This window comes from Vanacampus margaritifer, chromosome 14 (assembly GCF_051991255.1).
Source record: "Vanacampus margaritifer isolate UIUO_Vmar chromosome 14, RoL_Vmar_1.0, whole genome shotgun sequence".
NCBI classification, from domain to species: domain Eukaryota; kingdom Metazoa; phylum Chordata; class Actinopteri; order Syngnathiformes; family Syngnathidae; genus Vanacampus; species Vanacampus margaritifer.
The window spans coordinates 11722239-11739628 of NC_135445.1; the positions used below are offsets into that span (position 1 = coordinate 11722239).

At 40.6% G+C, this 17390-nt stretch overlaps 1 protein-coding gene across 2 annotated transcripts in view; it reads left to right on the top strand.

Moving 5' to 3' along the window:
* Nucleotides 1-4519: 4519 nt before the first annotated feature.
* Nucleotides 4520-17390, top strand: part of znf462 (zinc finger protein 462) — a 46001-nt gene continuing 33130 nt past the window's right edge. The window contains exon 1 of one of the 2 annotated variants that reach the window (XM_077585911.1): nt 4520-4985. The gene's annotated coding sequence lies outside the window, so the exon portion shown is untranslated. The remainder of the gene's footprint in view (nt 4986-17390) is intronic. The other variant, XM_077585910.1, reaches the window with a different exon arrangement.

Below are 17390 nucleotides of genomic sequence, written 5' to 3' on the forward strand. Positions count from 1 at the left end.
GAGTAACAACAAGAGCTGAGACAGACTGGGCGGAAAAGAACATGATCATGGATGCACAAAACATTGCATACTGAAACACTAATTGTTGCAACAAAAAAAAAAGGAAAAAAAGAAAAAAACATTGTCTCCACATAATGTAAAATTATCTTTTCAACACTTCAGTTCATGAGTGACATTGATGACTGACTGCGGCTGATTGTTAGCAACAGAGTTCAAATGGGATCAAAAGTTGTAATTGCAATTATCTCAGTTCATAGACACTTCAAAGTGTGTATCCTTGTTGTAATGTAAGAGTTAAGGATCATATATGTATGTGGTATCATACTCACATAGGCTATGTATGACCCATCTTATGTTAGCACGTCTGCAATACACATGCCGTTCCTAGTCTGCCGGAAATGAAAGAAGAACAAAGGCAATGCTCCTCCGCTGCCGTTCGTTCCTTGAAGTACAAAATGCATCTTGGGATATTTTTCCAGCCAAGCCTTCAACAAGCAACAACCGATGCATCTTTGGTTTAAGCTAGCAAAAAAAGAACAAAATCCGTGAATTCCGTGTGGTCTTGGCTTACGCATGCTTTTGATTGGAACAGTACTTGGGCCGCCATTGATGACGTTTCACGAAATCACAAGAACGTAAGTAAGGTTTTTAACCGATGTATGTTGTACAAACACATTTTGAAATATTGAAATACTAGTACAAATTCATTAAAAGCTAGTCACATGATAAAATTGCGATGAATTACGGAATTACGCCAGCAAGATATGCGTGCTTGGAAGTACGTTTTTGAGACCGGGCTTACCAAGACCCTACTTGTAAATGCATCTGTAGGTAAGCACAGTAACATATATAAAATAAAAACAAATATATAATAAAAGTTTGATAATTGTCACGTTATGTGTTTGCTTAGATTGGGTTATGTCTCATGTTGTGCCTTGCTTTCTTGCGGTTCTTGTCTTGCCCTGGTCGTTAGGTCTTTGTTTCCACCTGTGCTCGTCAACCCGGGTCCCTGGTGTCTTCCAATCATCTCCCTCAACCACTCGTGTATTGTTCAGGTGATCCTCGTGTCATTAGTAGTTGTAGTTCCCTGATTTCTTTGTTTCTTTCTGGCTGTCAGTTCATTGTTTGTTGTGTCTGTTTTGGTCAGTAGTCTGTCAAGTCTTGTCTAAGAGTTTTTTGACAAATCTTTTATATATATATATATATATCCATCCATCCATCCATTTTCTTGACCGCTTTTCCTCACAAGGGTCGCGGGGGTGCTGGAGCCTATCCCAGCTGGCTTCGGGCAGTAGGCAGGGTACACCCTGAACTGGTTGCCAGCCAATCACAGGGCACACAGAGACAAACAACCATACTATATATATATATATATATATATATATATATATATATATATATATATATATATATATATATATATATATATATATTAGCTTTTGTTAATTTTGTATTTTTTATACAGTATAGCCCAGAGGTCAGCATCAAGGGCCGGAGTCCTGCAGGTTTTGCATGTTGCCCTTCTCCAACACAGCTGATATATGTTCAGCTCATCAGCAAGCTCTGCATGAGCCTGATAACAATTCTGTTAATTGGAATCAGCTTGTGTTGGAAGTGAGAACCCTCCATAACCTGCAGGACTCCGGCCCTCGAGGACCGAGATTGCCCACCTCTGGTATAGCCAAATACCTTGTTTGTCCTGTTGTTCATTTGAAATTGATTTCCCTTTTCCCCTCCCTTTTACTCCTGTTATGCCTCCCTGCACTTGGGTACTCAAGCACCCAAGCCCTGACAATAATACTGCATATGTAAAATAATAACCATTTAAATAATCATAGTTAAAATTAAGTATTATTTTATTTTAATTAATTTTTAAAAATCTTTTCTTTAAAAAAAAAAAAAGATTATTAAAAAATTAGTGGCATCTGGCAATTAAAATTTGTAATCGTAATTATTCGCATGACTTCACTGGTAAATTCATGATTAATCACAAATTTTATATTGTTCTAAATGTAAAAAAAAAACTTCTAGGTTTTCATACTCTTGTTGACAAAAATGGAAAAAACTAAACTAATAGAAATAGTTCAAATTCATTTTTGACGTTTATAGCTATCAATGGCAGTGAATGAGTTAAAATGTAGTTACATTTTAATGGCATAAAATATGACAATAATTTTATTGTAATAATATAATGAAAAATAAAACTACAATATCCACCCATCCATCCATTTGTTGGCACCAATCGTATCGACAACTCCCTTTGAAAGGTGGGGTACACACGCCCTGACTAGTCACCAACCAATCGTAGTCTAAATATGAAATAAATAAATATAAAATGAACACCTTTTTGAACTGTGTGACCTCCGTTTGGGGTTGCGTGTGTTGTGGTGGTGGTTTAGCCCGGATGCTCTTGGTGCAGTCTTGTGCTTTGGACTAGAGGCCATCCCATATTAATCAGATTTGCTGCAGCAGCCATATGTCCGAGCAGTGTGATAAACCCCCGGCTGCTACCTGGCACCCACGCGGCACTCTATCAACAATAATGTGTGCTGGTATAGTGGTTTGGGGAAATACACGGGGCTAAGTGCGTCACTACAACACAACATATGAAGGTATTCCATCTGTTGTCTCAACAGCACATCATGTTTCACACTGCTCACAATGTGTATTTTCCCCCTCCTTTTCCTATAGGAAAGTGTTGCCAACTGTTGCCAATATAAAACATTTATTAACAATAGAGGCAATGTTTTAGTAATGTTTATTATTATTAACCATCATGTAAGTGTAAAAATAAACCAATGTACTGTATTTCAAAACTAGGCCTTCAACAACAATTGGAATAAACGTCTCTATTTGTCATAAAGTGAGATCTAAGTATAACATTCGGGTTAGGACAATCAATCTTAAATAGAGGGATGTGAAATCCAGATTCAGAAAATAAAAATCCTGCCACAGTTTGGCTGAAGCCAAAACAAAATGTAAACATAATGTAACAAAAAAAGAAGCAACCTGACTGCTAAACAAGGTAGCAACACTTCTTTTTTTTGTATGAAAGTGGGTTTTCAAAAATCCTTATGTGTGTACTAGTCTTAAAATAATTAGAGATAGGGTCAGAAAACCTGGAGTCCAATCAATGGGACGGGATTGGAGATGTTGGTCAAAGCTGCCCTGCCTTATGTGAACCATGCTTTACACAAACGAGCTCTCAGAAGATAGGTTACAAAAGCATCTCAAAAAAGCTTTGTGTTTGTCAGTCCAGTGTAAGACAGATTGTGTATACTGTAATGCAAATGGAGAAACTTCCCTTTTAAGGAATGGCCGTCCTGTGAAGATGACAGCAAGAGCACATAGCAGAATGCTCAATGAGGTGAAGAAAAATTCTAGCATGGTGGCCAAACACTTAGAGATAGCACATGCTAATATATCTATGCGATAGGTAAAACATTAAAAATGAATGGATGTCATTTAAGATCGTAATGGGGGAACCGGAAGCCACAAGAAAGCACGTCTCAAAATGTTCTTCCTGGAAGAACATGACACATGACATGAAGATTTGCTGTGAAAATCCTCACAAATGACACAAAGACAGATAAATGTCCCATCACGCGGGTTTCCCTTGGCGCCACCTCCCCTCATTGCTGCCCCAAGCTCAACCACCCCCATGGCCCCCACCACCCACCAAGCCATCTTTGCGCTGCTGACAACATGGATGTGAACACCTTTTGTTTGGGGCTCCTCTTTGTTGGTGAAAGCAGCCAGTTTGCAGCAGCCACAGAGGCAGCGTGGACGTTTCTACTGTCACTCACACTGTAACAGTATTCTTTCTTATAGAAACGTTTGAGCTGACTTAACATTTAAAGAACTATTAAAGCAACATTATACATACTGTACATTGCAAGAACATCACAACCTATTATGGCAACCTTCGGGTTGTATCCAAATATGCCCCCCAGTGGCTGTGATCAGTATCAGCGTGACATCACTGTAATCCGATTGGACGCTGAGTTAAAAGAGTGTATTGCTGCCAGCCCTGCCAATGCTTGACTCATGCAAATAACCGCACAAATAAATCATCTATCTATCTATCTATCTATCTATCTATCTATCTAATTGTTTAATAACAAATTGAGAACAAGAGCAGTAACATTTTTTACATTATATGCATACATTGAATTATTGAAAATGTTATTTGTGTATTTTAAATGTTTTATCGCTGCGGTAAATGTGTGTGTGTTTTTTTTTTAAATAATATATTGTCACATATATTTAAATTATTACATATAAAAAGTAAAATGTAAACTGTAGTAGCTACAATATTCTACAAATTTGATTTGTTATAATAGTGGAAATAAATGGTTTTAAAAAGTAATAGTGTAATATATGGAGCATCTTCATCATCCGCCACCACCGTGACCTGCAGATAACCCCGTGACGTAGCACGCGCACGCAAACGCGTATAGAAATCATATACGTATACGATACACAAAAATGTCGCCTGGGCTGCGTGCGCGTGTCTGTAAGTGCGTGCGCGGGTGCGCGCCGGCTGAGGGGGCTCTGTGGTTAGCGGCTCGGTGTTGGCTTGGAGTGCCGATGAAGGATGAGCTTCTCGGGCGACCATTCCACCGATCCTCACTCGTCCTGTGGCCAACTCTCGCGCACCCTCTGGTGCTCGCTCGCCGCCTGCCGAACTTCTTGTCCTTCTCCTTCTCCTCCTTTGTGTGGCCCGTTCGTCACATTATCATTGTTGTGGTGGTGGTGCTCGTCTTCCTGCTCTTCCTCCTCCCCGCGTGTGACTGCGAGCCGCTCGGCGGAGGAGCTCAGGTCATCTGCAGCTGCGGCGGCGGCGAAGAAGAAGAAGAAGGAGAAGAAGAAGAAGAAGAAGAAGGAGAAGGAGAAGCAGGAGGAAAGATGGCGATCACCCACTAGCCGGAGCAGGCGCACGCATGAGACCGACAACTCTGGAGGAGAAGGAGAAGATTGTAGCGGTGAGTTTTGAACGTTTATTCGCTCTATTTTGTCACGCTTTAACGGCGGCGACGCGATTCCACTTTCATGGAGGGGGCGCTTTCGTTGGGGCTTTCAAGGACTTGCGAGAACGTCGCCATTGGTGGATCATGGGATAGCTTTTCGCCTCATGCGTGACCTGGAAAGAGCTTGACCCCTTTCCCTCCTCGTCCTCCTCCTCCACGGGGAGGATTATTTTCTTCATTTTTTAATGGCCACCATGTAAGCCCAAAGTCAAGTGTCTTCTCCTCGCTTCCCGGTTCGTTCGCGCTCGAGTCTGTCACTTCATTCAAGGAAATGAACGTTGACGCTAAGATGTGAAGCTTATTTTATGACCCTCTTCCTCACTAAAAATAAATCAATCGTGGAGGGGATAGTGAGTTGATCGGGAGGAGAAGCCACAGCACGGATGGTTGTCCTCTTCTGTGTCCTCCATTAGGAGCTGCCATGCAAGTGTCCAGCATGAGGATTGTTACCCCTCCCCTCCCTCTTTCCTAAATCTGGCGGCCATTTTTACCCCCTCCCTCTCCCCCCCACCATATTTGACTGGATGATGGTGTTGCGAATGTGCTGTCATTGTGTTGATGCGGCTCCTGGCTGCCTGTCACTAGTCTTGGGTCAGGTGCTTGTGTGTGTGTGTTTTTACAGTGGAGCTCCAAGCATAAAATGGAGGCTGGCAGATGAGTCTCCTGGGAGGGGAGGGAAGGGGGGGCAGAACAAAGGTGGTGTTTGACACGGAGCTGCAGGGCTAGACAGATGGACGAGGACTAGTACTAGTAGTAGAAGAAGAAGAAGCAGCAGCAGCAGCAGAAGTCAGGCTGCCCTCTGCAGTTGGATTACAGGAACGTTTATCTTTTATATAATAAATGAATACATAAATACATGTCATTATTAATAACATACACAAAAAATAACTCAATTGACTTCCATCAAACTTTAAATCAACAAACATTGGAATTTGGAAACGTCAACATTGGAACAGTTGAGGCAAAAACTGCTGTGCACTACTACGCAGTGGCCAGCAGAGGCACTGTTGTTCTTGTTTGGCCTCAACTAGTTTGTGGCCTTAAGAAGAAGAACTATGGTACAACATGACATCTGCTGTAAGACGTAGTATCTTATTCTTTACCATTATCAGTGTTGTCCTTGATTGCATATAGTTGCCCAAGTCATATCTGGGCATTTGTGGAAAACAAGAAGAAAACACAAAGTATTCTAGTCAACCTTTATGGATTACCATGATCTGGATGACTGAGAATCTACACAGGTAAAAATGATACAAGTTTTAGCAAGCACATTGATAGTTTTAAGTAATGTAAAAATCTTGAATCCATTTTCACCATATCCTAAATTTTGGTGAGCATCCAGTTCGGTTAATTATAATAATAATCATTAAGTAGTAATAATCAGAATGGAGTGTACTTCTCAGCTGTAACCAGCAGAGGTACTGTTGTTTTCAGTGAACTGTTTCGTGGCCTCAAGAAGAAGAATGTGGGATCAGCTGTGAAATGTTGTAGATTTCCATTTATAAATATATATAGATTCTTTATTTACAAAAGTATCAGGTTATCATTATTATTACTATCTCATTATAACGTCAAGTTTTAGAAGCACCACAAGGAAATTTAGAGGTGCACATATTAAATTGGTTTGCAGAATAAATTCACACTTTCCTCCATTTTATACTTTGCTAACTGCTTACAGAAGCTACAACGTTTTCAATTTAGATTTTATTCATTCATGTCTTTGGAATGAAATATTATAGCAGTAACAAAACAGTGCCTCAGAGTGAATTACTGCCACCTGCAAGACTGGACTAGAACAGCATTGACTAGGCTAGGCTGTTTAGATTTCCCCCAATCCTTTTTTGTTAAATGTTCAGGATTAAAAGTAACATACAACTATTTTGAATGATTGTTCAGCCTTGGCAGAGGTCTGCAGCGTAATTTTAATGTTATAATAAAAATGTGTTGCTACTAATTTATGCTCCTGTTGCCGATCATTGTACCAAGATAAAGGTACTCATTGTGAGGTTTGAAGTTTCTTAAATTGTTTGACACTTGGATGAATGAAGTGGTCATTGTTTGGTCTTGACCAGGATCTGCACTTTACTGACTTAATGTTACCAGCTCCAATTATAGGAGCATTACAATTTTAATTTCACATCATTGTATAGTGTATACTGCAACAGGCTTCCCGCAACGGATTGAAACTGAAAATTAAAAATGCTCACTGAAGACAGACAAGCGTAAATTTTGGAAACATAATTTGTAACACAACACATTCTAATATTTTAACATCAAGAGTAGAAACCACTCTACTTTGAGTATATATTACATATAAAAAAGAAAGAAAAAAATAAGCCATTTATCTAATCAGCATGGCACTGGACAAGCCTGAAAATTCACCAGATGAACCCTGCAAGTTTTTAGCTCCATTGTATAGTTTTTTTACTCTAAGTACTCTTTCAATTCAAGTGGTCAAAGCTGACAGACGTTCACATTGAGTCATGGATTGTCCAAAGTGGTTTCTTCTTTCCATGACCATAGTGCTTGCTCGTGTAGGGACTTTTTGGGTTTTCTTGACTGAAACTCTACCAGTACAGTAATGGTTAAGTGGGAAAATGTGATCATAGAAACAGAAGTTGGCATCTTGGTTTCTCACTTCTCAGTACAATAGTGCGTCATTAATGATGAATGAAGACAAACAGAAGTGTTCATCCCTGAGCTATGTCATCGTCAATCATCATTGGAATGTTTTATTGTTTTTACATGTTACTATTAGCAGTGGTTTGCCACTTTTTATGTTTGGATTGCTAATAAAAGAATGTCAAAAGGGTCAACCTTGGAGGCTCTTTTGTATAAACAACACGCTCCATCATATCAAGTCCTCCACATTTACTATTTTTTTTATCTTATATTGCTTAAATGAGGAATTGAATGACACTTGCAACAGTGTGGATATGTGGTGACTGGTGATTACATATGCTGACCATTGTAGCGTTTTAGTAATGCACTGTCCGTCTCAGGAAGTTCTCAAGATGCATCTCATGTTGTAACTTGCGGCCACTTCAACTAAAATGACTTTGCACAGAAAATACTCTGAAGGTGTTCATCCTATCAGGAGGTGTGTGTGTGTGTGTGCATTGATGTTCTGCAGTGGTGATTGTAGTGTGCAATGTTGCTGACGAGCCGGGTGTGTTTGTGTGTGCGAGATCTTGACACGTGGTGTGCTGCGACAGCACCCAGGCCGAGGAGGGCCATCCAAATCAAAATGGTGGCGATGCTCCTTCTCTTCCACTGGCGTGGCAGGTTCCTCGAGGAGGAGCCTGGCAGGAATCTGCTGCGCTTGACACATTTCTCTGGCAGGCTGCTGTTGTGTTGGTGGACGAGCACTGTGCTCTCCCAAGTTCCCAACTATGGGTGGTGTGATGGCCTCACTAGGAACTGTTTTTAACTTTCAACACTTTTGCCATGCTTTTGTACTTGTGTTGAGTTAACTGGCATTTCCTGTAAGTACTTTGTCCGTCACTGGTAATGTTACGATTTCAAAGCAATTTTCCAATAGGAAATAATAATAAAAAAAAAAAAATCAGTTCTAGTGCTGAAGAGTTATAGCACGTCTATAAAACACTAATGAACTAGCTACTAGGTAGCACAATGTTAATTAACAATACTGTTAGAGTTAAGATGATGTGTTTTAATGAACATTCACTCTGCAGTACAAAGTGTTGAAATCAGTATAATTAATTTTAGAATACAGTGTGGAATTGTCTCCGGGTGTCGACTTTAATCATTCATATTTGAGTATCTTATTTTTAAAAAAAGTTAATCTAAGTGGTGTAAGCTATCTCATTTAATGGCTTGTTGTTGGGATCGTTAGCGTAGTGTGATGAAGCTGATGATTTATATTATTTGTGGCAAACACTGACAGCTTCACACCTAAAATGGGATTTCACGGTCTGAATGTAAGTGAAATTGTCTTTTGCGATAAAAATGAATTGCTGTTCCCTGATGAATGGAGGAAGCAACTGCTATGATACTGACAAACACTATGTTATCGCGCAACCAGAACATCATGCACTTGTTTTTGTTATCTTTTAATATGATTGAAGCATAAGACTGAATAAACCTTAAAGATTATGGCTAGTTTGGATAAGCCAAGCCCTTTCACACATTAATGACTTAATGTTTAATTGAGATTCTTATTTATTTAAATTTTTAAATGTAATGTAATTTAATTATGCAAATGTCATCAGATTATAAAGTGAATTTTCCAAACACGCTAGTCTTTCTTTTCTTGCTTTTGGCTACTTTAAAAATATGTATGTTTGCAAATAAAAAAACAAGTTTGTCATTAAAGGGACAGCAACGTGAAAAATCTACTTTTTCGTAATGTTAAAATGCTAATTCTTCACCAAAAACATCACCGAAGTGGTGTTGTCCTCCTTTAACATCTTGCGTGACAGTTAAGATATATACACCTTCATGTAAACTGACTTGTGATCAGGGTGCTCTTTAATTGTGGTAATCAAATTCTCTATTGGTCTTAGGGGTGCAACAATAATATTAAGTGTTCTTCATAATTGTAGGTCGTTTATGTGCATTGAGGTGAATGTTGCCTTACCTGTGCTATTTGAACTATTTCTGTTATTATGACCTCAGCTAATTATCATTGTATAGACAAGACATTTACATGCAATTGCTTATGTTTATTTGTACTGGTATTTTTTTGTTCTAAAGAAACCAAGGCTGGAAAATCATACTGGATGCCCATGATCTTCGGGCCTTAAACGGCACTGCACCGCAAACAGGAATGCTTACTGTAAAGGAAATCACAGAAAGGGGTCAGCAATACTTCCAGAAAACATTGTGGGTGAAAACAATTCACCGTGCCAGCCGCCGTTGCCAGATGAAACTCTACAGTACAAAGAAGAAGCCATTTCTAAAGCAGGCGCAGGCGTTTCTCTGGGTCAAGGGTCATTTAAAATGGAGTGTGGCAAAGTGGAAACCTGTTTTGTGGTCAGACAAATCAAGATTCAAAGTTCTTTGTGGAAAACTGGGGTGCTATATCATACTGTCTAAAGAGGACAAGGACAACCCAAGTTGTTATCAGCACTCCATTTGTAAGCCTGCATCTGTGATGGTATAGGGTTGAATGAGTGTGTGTGGCATGGGCAGCTTCCACATCTGGAAAAGCATCGGCAATGCAGAAAGGTATATTCAGATTGAAGAACATATGCTCCCATCCAGGCATCATCACTTTCAGAGAAGATCTTTTCTTTTCTCAACACGATAATGCCAGACCACATGCAGCACCAATTACAACATCATGGCTGCGTAAGAAAAGGATCCGGGTATTGAAATGGCCAGCCTGCGGTCCATTTCTTTCACTTCTAGAGCACATTTGGCGCATCAAAAAGGGGAAGGTGCAAGAAATCCCAAGACAGTTGAATAGTTAGAGAGACGCGTGTTAGAGAAGAATGGGACAGCATTCCTATTTCTAAACTTGAGAAACTTGTCTCCTCGATCCCCAGACGTTTGCAGACTGTTGTAAGAAGAAGAGGGGATGCGTCACAGCGGTGAAAATGGCCTTGTCCCAACTTTTTTTTTAGATTTGTTGACATCATGGAATTTAAAATCAACGTAGTTTTCCCATAAAATTATACATTTTCTCAGTTTAAACTTTTGACCTGTTCTCTATGTTCTTTTTCTGAATAAAATATGAAAATTTGGCACTTCCACATATTTGCATTCAGTTTTTATTCACAATTTGTTTAGTGTCCCAACTTTGTGGGATTTAGGTTTGTAAATCGGATATGTATGCGACGCGTCTGCACAGTGAATGCTCATCCGCACGCATTCGATTCATACGTCATCAAAAGCCTGATATGCGCTCTGCACGGGCGGGAGTGCTACTGACATGTCTGTGAATATATTGAAAGCTGTTATATATATTTTTTAATAGCTTATTAACTTATTTTTATATTTTAACAGGTTTATTGAGGAACAGATTAATTTTCCATTATTTCCTATAAAAAGTGATCTTAAACAGCAACAAATTGTTGGTTCAAGTTAGATGTTTTGCTGTAGTTCAATATTATTAAAAACGAGTAATGGCTTTGATAGCAAGAATGTGTGTGTGTTTGCTGCCAAACCATCACTCTTTCTACTGGTTTCTCTCATTGCACTCGCCCATTTTTCTCCACCTGGGGCAGCGAAGAGAGTCTCAGACAAAAGCAAATTGAAATGCTCCAGTGAATGCTTTCTTGGCGTGATGCACGGTTCACGAGATGCAGGCCGGCCCCTCTGCTGCCGCTGCTACTGCTCTTGTTGCGCCATTTGCTTCCTTCTCGTTGTGTTTGCTCAAGAGAACCCAATTGTCAAGTAGAAAAATGTTACTAAAAGTCGGTAGCTTCCAGTTCCACACGGAGTAAATGTATTATGGGTTCTTCGTCATTAGTTTATGTACTGTATATGTTGATGTTATGGCAATACGTGAGGTATTTCAGTATTGGTTCAAATTCCAATCCCTGGTTGAACCTAAAGTGCTGCAGCTTCATGTTAGGTTAAACTTCAACAAGGGAAGTGTGTGTGTGCGTGCGCGCCGTGTGTGTTTGTGTGCGTGTGTGTATGCCTCGCTAAAGAGACAGTGAGAGAGGTGACTTTCCAGTTTCTGTTGTCAGTTGCCACGTTACACCACCGCCAAACTGGTTCCTCTTCTCTGTTCCATCAGAACATCAACAGTCTCAACGTTGCCTTCTCTCTTGTGAAGGAAATAAACAAAGCAGCTCAGTGTCTTTATCAGTAGGCTTATTAACACCCTGAGCATTATGCATCTCTGGTTTAGATGAAGAAAGCGTGCTGTGGTTGATAAATGAAGCCCACCAGTTCAGGTTTCCTGCCCTAAATTCTGGATTTGTGCTCCTTCTTCTAGTAAGATACAGTGAAGCCAAGCTCTGTCAGACCAAAGCTGCCTGTGGTGGAGAGGGAAACGGGGAAAAAAATCCCTGAATTCTTTGGAGACGCCCGTTCCTTGGGCAGTGTGGTGCCACGGGACAAGGCCTTCATTGAGCTGGAACAGGAGTAGTCTTGTAGAAAAGATCCACTGGCTGGAAGCAACAGAGCTGTCCAAGGACGATTAAATATTTAAGAGTTTGGAAAGGAGGTCTCCGTGGTAAGTTAATATTGATAGCTCTCTCATCTTTCCCACCCCCATCTCTTAACTTGTTGAGTTACCTCAAGAGGTCCCAACCTGGGGAGGAACCGCTTCTAAACTTATCCCTAGCTTTTTAAAGCTTTCCCACCACCCTCACAAGCATTCCTGCAACAAACCGCTTGGGACTTTTTCATTCCTAATTGCATCCCGCGTCCTCTTCCGCTCTTGGAATACTCCATCCAGACATGCTGCTGAACCTCTCCCAGTGGCTGTGAGCTGGATTGTTTGCAACTCTGACTTTCTTGTATGCCTGACAGTGTTTACTGGCATTTGTACATTCAGGACCACTTACAAGTAACCCTTTTGTGTGGCTCACAAGCTTTTACTTTTAATACTTTTATGGCATTGTACCTATTGGGTGCAAATATAGAGCTAATAATAATGTACTGTCGGACCACCAAGTAGGACTACCGTATGTAATAGTTTCTCCTTTATTTTGAAATAATAAATGACAATGTTGGATTGATTTATGTCAGGAAATGGTTTCTTTGGGAGATGCCTGTGTGGAATGCAAGGTTTCCTGGCGTGATTGTCCTTGTGAAAAAACACTTCCTGGTTTCTCTCCACGACCTGTCCTTGGGCATTCTACACAAGCTCGAGACTTAAGTGTTATGTTGTGTGTCTGCTCTTGGATGACTGAGTGAATCACATTTACAGTAACTGGATTGGTTGTTGTTGTTGACAATGGGACAGCTTATTGCGCATTTACAATAATTACTTGTTTTGTTCAACCAAATAAATTATCAACCTATTCTCATCAAAACCACCAGTAATTATTTATTAATTTTAAGTAATTTTAAGTAATGGTTAATTTTTATTAACCATTTGTCTCTTAGCATGGCTATGCTAAAACACCGAATGTGGTATTTTATTGGATGGGTCAATGAAGAAATCACTCACTGTATGACTTTTTCCTATATCCTTTGTATGTCGATGCAAAAGCTATGTAGAACAGAAAAGTGTTTACGATAGCAATCATAGAATATCTCACGATATTGTAATTTGCCAGGAATATATATATATCAAGGATGCGGGGTGTGGCGGATGCACGGGGGACTAATGACAGTTGCTGAATCGTATTCATCTATGGTCGACTGGTTCAAGGGCGCGTGCCAACTGTGCACGGTGGTCAGTGATTACTATTCGACTAATGCTTAGCCTGGCATGGGGTGGGCAAGAAAAGCACGGCAAACCGCTGCCAGGGCTATACAGCACTGGGGGGAACCCTGAGTATCAAAAGACTGCGATTGTGAAAGCCACTTTTACACAGACTTTTTAAATAGTTGTCGCAATGGTACATTCTGCATTTATTCATCTGCATCTTTTCACGTAGAACTCATCAAAGCAGGACGGGCAGGGTTTTTATTTTTTGGACCTGGATTTGACATCTTGTTTAATTTGACAGCTTACTTGATGCTGGTATAGCAAGTGAAAGTAATAACAATGGTATACTTTGTGATGGTTTGTTCCTCCAATACATTTAAAACCTTTAATTTGTTTGCTTGATGTTTTTGAGCAATGTCCTCTTTAAGCTTGAGGGAGAGCTCTCTTGAGGAAGCCAACTAACTAGTGACCCCCTTGGTACATATAATTGTAAAAATAATGACGCCTCGGTCTATTAATTCAAGCATTGTACGGTTAACCAATCATGTTAAGATGGAATGTTTCATTATGATCTACAACATGGATTATGTTGCTCTGATATTCTGAATGTGAGGGCACCCGTATTTGATGTCCACAGTAACTTGGGACACGAGTCTCGCAGGCTTGTGTGACAGGGTGATTCAAATCTCCAAATTTAGAGCCTCTAGTTTCCAGCGCTCTCTCAGCGGCCATCTTCTTTTAACTTCTGCTGACCGCCAGCTATGACGGTCTGCAGAGGAACCAGCAGGAGAGTTTAAACATTTCCATCTGTGTAACAAGATAGCTCGAGCAGAGGCAGCAGCTCTTCTCTATGCTCTCAAAGAGCCAGCCAAAGACCTCTAGGAGCACAAAATGGTGGACGGTTGTGTGCCATCGATACTCCATCGTGACAGACTGCGTGCCCTTGGCCGTAGAGCGGTTGCAGTGTGAAATAGAGCCCTTGGTGTAGAGCATTGGCCCGGGCTTCGCCTGTGATGCAGAAGATAATTCTGGCTGCCCCAAGAGAGAGATGAGGAAGCAGCCAAGTGAAGTGACTGTACCGAAGAAAGATTGAGCAGACTTCCAGACAACTGCGGCCATGCACGCCTGCTTCCTCTTATCGCTCTTCTAAATCCCCTGGACTTCCTTTATTGTTTGTGCATTAGCTTTAAAAAAAAAAAAAGAAAAGAAAAAAGCGAAGAAAAGTTCTTACATCAACAAAGATTGAAGGATGATATCATAAAGGCTTACATTATCACAGCTACTTTTTGTTCCTTTGGTCTGAGTCAGTTGGCGGGACCAATGGGCATATTAATTGAGAAGTAACCTGTAGGTTGTGTAGAATTGATGGATTATACCTAAAGCAATTGTGAGCACTACTTAGCTGCAACCAGCACAGGTGCTGTTGATTCAGTCTCAACTAGGTTTCTGGTTAAAGGAGGACATTGCAGAGAGAGCTTCTTCTTAGAATTGATCAAGGTAATCAAATAACTCTCAGCTAATCCATCCCTAGTTGAACCAGTGAACCAGACCGACGTACCAAAATGCGAACCAAGAACTTTGATGAGTACACTATAACATGATGTTTGGTAAGTCACCAGTTAAGGGTATGCGGTATAGAAGGTATATTTAATATAAGGATGAATTTGCCCAAAGGTAGAGATTTGGACCCTACTGGCAAATCGTGGTAATGCATGTTGACTATCTTTGTATCCCCTCACGTGCACACTACTAAGTGTGACAGAAATGCTCAAATTGTATACCTGCATCACATCACTCTTTTCCACTGTTCATATTGGGGAATGCTTGTTGCACACTATTTTGCCTCCATTACTTAGAAGCTGCGGTTGAACATGATGACAAAGACAAAAGTTTGCTTTGCACCTGTTTGATGTAACAATATCCAAATGTCACAATACGATAAATATCACGATATGAACCTTGGGATGCAATAATCGTCATGGTATTGTGGGGAGGTTGGTGATATATATATATATATATATATATATATATATATATATATATATATATATATATATATATATAAGCACAATGTTGTGTTTTTGTACATAAACGGCAGTGAAAAAGAAATAGGCTTGGCCATGTCATGTCACATTATATCACTGTCAGTTCACAATGTTGTGTTTGGCTGAAGTGGGCGAAAACCAATGTTCTTTTGATGTAGATGTTGAAAAATATTTGCCGGTATAACTGATTTAAGGGAGTGATAACCGCTACAAAATGTTCCTAATTAAAATTAAACTGCACTAATAAATTAACCACCAAAGGGTGCTAGAACCGCACAAATGAAATACAAGCTTGCATATTTAACTATGTCCACTTGGTGTGTGTGTGTGTGTGTGGTTGCTATGGTAATGCCTCGGTGTTTAGGTCACATGACTGACTGGTGGTGAATGCCGGGAACTTCAATTACCGTAGACGTGCTATACGGTAGTACGAGTTAGTGAGTCGAGCTGGGTAGCCGTTTTTTTGTTGACCGCATGACGCATGTTGATCCGCATGGCATTGCTCCACTGAACGTGATCGTCGATCCATCCAATGTGTGTGTGATCGTGAAAGACACTAATTAAATCAAACAGCATTCAAGACTCGATGTGCCTCTCTCGACAAGCCGACATTGCGACACAGCAGGTAGTGGTACAGGACCCACCGTCTCTCTTACAGAAGCGACAAGGCTGTTTGGAGTCGCCACAGATGTACTGCTTTGAATAATAATAAACACGCTGCCACAGTTTGGCTTTAGCTCCAGGTGCTACCTGAATACCTCCTTAGCTAGCTCCCATAGTGCTCATTTACCTGTTATTGATGCTAGCTAGCTAGCTAGCTCCCTGACTAAAGCCAAACTGTGGCAGGGTTTTTACTTTCTGGACCTGGATTTGCCACATCTGCTAGCAATTGAGGTCAAAAGTATATTAAATATATCAGCAATATTATTTGCAAGTTTTTTTCCCCACCACACCATAGAGTACGTACTACGTTTTGGGACCTGCATTTGTGATCATAATTGGTCGCAGAGTACTCAAGACCTACAATTACGGTATATATCGTATATGTGCACATGTTAATGTGAGATCACGGTTACTATCTGTATTATGTCTGTACATAAAGAGAAAAACAATTGTACAACATTGGCCAATTTGCCGATGATTTTTGCAGATGTTAGAAGTGATATAATCGGGGGGGGGGGGGGGCTAGTGACAATTACAGGCCCAAAGGTACCAAAAATCCCCCCACAATCTCATGGTGCCAGTCTAGGAGATGTCATGAAATGGGTGGCTTAAAGACACAAGGAGATGGTCATTAATGCTCCTCCTAATCTGCTTGGTTGCTATCTTGAGCAAAATAGGCCAAATGTTGCTACTTAATGCTCTGTGTAACACACCCCACATCCTCCCACCCCTGCTACTTTTTTTTTCAGCAAGCTGAGCTCTTGCAAAACAGAAGGCTACCCTTGGAGCAAGGTTACCACAACGGCCGCTTCTCCACCAATTTTTCATGCGGCTTTGGAGAGCAAACGTGGCCTCAGCGAGTCGTTAATTGAGAGGGCTTGCGAATAAAGATAAAAAGAGATAATTTGTCTGTCTGTCTGGATGGGTGGCTGATGTCAGGTAGCCATCTGTCACATGGAGACGGTCTGACCTTGCAGCATGGAGGACCTAGACATAAAATATGGGATTAGCGGTTTGCTGTTTGTGGCATTCCTTTTGCTATTGCCTCAAAAAAATACTCTAGGTCATACATTCTGTTAACCATGTCACGATTTAGCTTCAATTTCAGATGCTAAACCCCTTTAATTCTGCTGGTCTTTCAGCCAAAGCAGTCAACTGAATGGGATGTCGGTGGTTGTAAACGCGGTCCTTGAGGAGGATGGTCTTTGAGCCCTAATGTGGCGCTCTGCAGTGCTTCCTTTTTTTATGTCCTGTGAATGTGACACCAGTGAAGGTCAGGCTGCAGACAGATCAGCAAAGCTCTCTGGATTGCAGTGCCCAAGCAGCTCTGCACCTCCATTTTCCACTGCCTCTTGA